The following is a 3,094-nucleotide window of genomic DNA, read 5'->3' on the forward strand; positions in this document are numbered from 1 at the left end:
GAAAAAAAAAAAGAATCCACTACGTCAGTGCTGTGTGTAGAAACTAAAAAAAGAATCTGCTATGATGGGAAACATTTCATGCTCAAAAAATTCTCTCCTTCCTGTTACGAGTAGTGCTCAACATTATTCTTTTTTCCATGAGGTCAAAAGGTAGCTAAGTATATGATTGCGAGTGGAGAAACGGGACAGAAATCAAGTATTGGCAGTTTTTCCATCTTCATTTTCATGTGAATTTTTAATATAAATATGGGGACAAAAAGCATTAATGCAAGTCAAATGTTTCAGTGAACAAGTTTTAGCAGTTCAACTTTGCAACAATTACAAATAAACCTGCCAAATTTTTCTGCACAATGCCATCATTTGGATTTCCTTAAAACAAATTTCTGAGGGCAACTCAATGATGTTTATAGCACTTTTTTCATACAGTAGATTCAACCTATTCACTGTACTTTTCTGAGCTCTACTACCGGCAAGTACATGTTTTTAATGTTGTCTGTCTTCTGTGCTGTTCCTGTAAATTTGCTATTAAAAAAAGAAAGAAAACCTAAATAAATAAGTTATACCCTGCAGGTGTCCACCAGCACAAGTCAATTCTCCCCAAATTGTCTATAGTCATCGTAAACCTAATCAAAATCCCTGGATTTTTGTGTGCGCATATGTGAAACTGACAGATATCCTAAAATGTATGTGGAAATGCAAAGGATCAGAATAGCCAAGACAATCTTGAAGAAGTACAAACCTGGGGATTTATTGTACTGGAAATGAAGACTTATTATAAAGCTACACTAAGTTAGATAGTCTCATGTTGGTACAAGTAGAGAAATAGGCTAATGGAACAGCCAAAAGAAGTCAGAAACAGATCTTTTGTAGATACTTGATTTATGATAAAGAGAGCAGCGCACAGCTGACAATGTTTTCAGTGAACAGTCCTGGGTCAATCAGCTAAATGTAAAAGGCAAAACTTCTATAAGACCATACAGGAGAATATTTTCATGACCCTGGGTAATCACTTCTTCAGGAGGACATGGTAAGCACTAACCATGAAGGAGAAGACGAGTAAATTGGACTACATTAATATTAAAAACTTATTTTCATCAAAAGACACCAAGAGTATGACGCCAGAGTGGAAGATACATGCAATGCAGATAAATAAAGGTTTCATAATTAGAAGATGTAAAGAACTCCTACAAACCAATACGTTAAAGACAATAAACTCAACAAAAAGTGGGTGAAAGACTTAAATAGGTATTTCACAAAAGACAATAGCCATAGGCCAGTAAGTATATAAAGAGATGCTCAACATTGTTAGTATCCAGAGAAGTGCAAATTAAAAGCATGAGATACCACTACACATCTACCAGAACAGCTAAAATTAAAAATACTGATAAAACCAAATGTTGACAGGATATGGAGCAAATAGAAGTCTTCTAAGCTGTTGGTGGGAGTTTATATTGACATAACCACTTGGGAAAACTGGCAGTACCTAATAAAGATATTATCTATTTCCATATATTCTTATGACCCAGTAATTCCACTCCTAGATATAGACCAACAGAAATCCATTCATGTGTGCACAAAATACATGTACATGAATATTTCTGGCAGCCTTATGCATAACAGCCCCAAACTGGGAACAACTCGAATGACACTTAGCAGAATGGTGAGATACGGTCATACAATGAAAATACAATAAACTGAGCAATGAAGATGAATAAACGAACAACTACATGAGCTCTGGCACAATTAATTCCCCCTTCTAGCCTACCCTTGCTGTATCCCCAGCTCTCCATTCAATCCTGCCTCTTGTTCATTAATTTATTTAAATTGTTCTGCTGTATGTATCCTACCTCATACTTTCTTAAAGTGGATAGGGTAAAAAGGAGTTTATATGCCTCCCAGTTCTTAAAGGAGCTAACAAGTCCAAACAAAAGAGAATTCCAATTCCAGTTAACCATGCAAAGTCTAAACGCAGTCTCAAAGGGGTTTACGCAGAGTGCTCACTCTTGAATCATTTTGGGTAAGAGTCACATAGGTTTCTTGTTGCCTTCCTTCCCACATCCTTATTCTTCCCAACCATTTAAAAAGGTAAAAACCATTCTTAGCCTGAAGGCTGTAAAAAACAAAACAAAACAAAATCAAGGTCTAAGACCTCAGTTTGTGGAGCCCTGTAACAAACCAGGCTGTACCTAAAGGCAGCCACCTAACATGTGGTTGAAAAAAAAAAAAATCAGTTCTCAGCACTCCCCCTGGTGGTCCGAGCACATCCAAACGACAGACAACTCAGCACTGCACACTACAGATGTCCATCTGTTCCTTTCTTAGCCAAGTGCAGATTCCCAAGAGCTGACCAGGAAATAACTGGAGGAGACACAAAACAATATATTTTACAGGCCATGAAGTCAGACACACCAAAGTTAGTGTCCTGGTTCCACTACTTAATGAGATCTATGACCCTGGATGAACCACAGTTCCTATCATCATCCCAGGGTTGTTAAATTAAATGAAATTATATAATTGAAGCGCTGTGTACACTACTCAATGAAAAGGATTAAGTGAAAGGCAGATGGGGGTACATAGAATTTTAAATAGTAAAGGTAATCAATGGGTAAGAAAATTGATCAACTTCCCATGAAACAAATCTTTGCAATTTGCTTTTAAAACACAAAAGCACCTGTGAATACCTATAAAAGATGGCCTACTATTAATTTAACCAGCATACAATTTGACCCTTGAACAACATGGATTTGAAATGCATGGTCTCCTTACACGAGGATTTTTTTTTCAACAAAACACAGATTGAAAATACAGTATCTGCAGGATGTGAAATCTGAGTATAGGGAGAGCCGACTCTTCCTACGTATGGGTGCTGCAGAGCCAACTTCAGGACTTGAGCATGCACAGATTTTGGTATGTATGGGGGTCCTGGAACCCATCCCCCACATATACCGTGGGAAACCTGTACAAGAAATTGAGTTTTAAGAAAATCACTTTTTTTCACATTCCAAAATTTGAAAATTACAAAGTGGATATGCTTACATGCAGTGCAAACAGCAAATGAGATGAAAAGGTACCAGTCACCACTAGGTGCTGCTCA

The sequence above is a fragment of the Propithecus coquereli genome, unplaced genomic scaffold (assembly GCF_000956105.1).
Source record: "Propithecus coquereli isolate 6110/MARCELLA unplaced genomic scaffold, Pcoq_1.0 Scaffold6, whole genome shotgun sequence".
Classification (NCBI taxonomy): domain Eukaryota; kingdom Metazoa; phylum Chordata; class Mammalia; order Primates; family Indriidae; genus Propithecus; species Propithecus coquereli.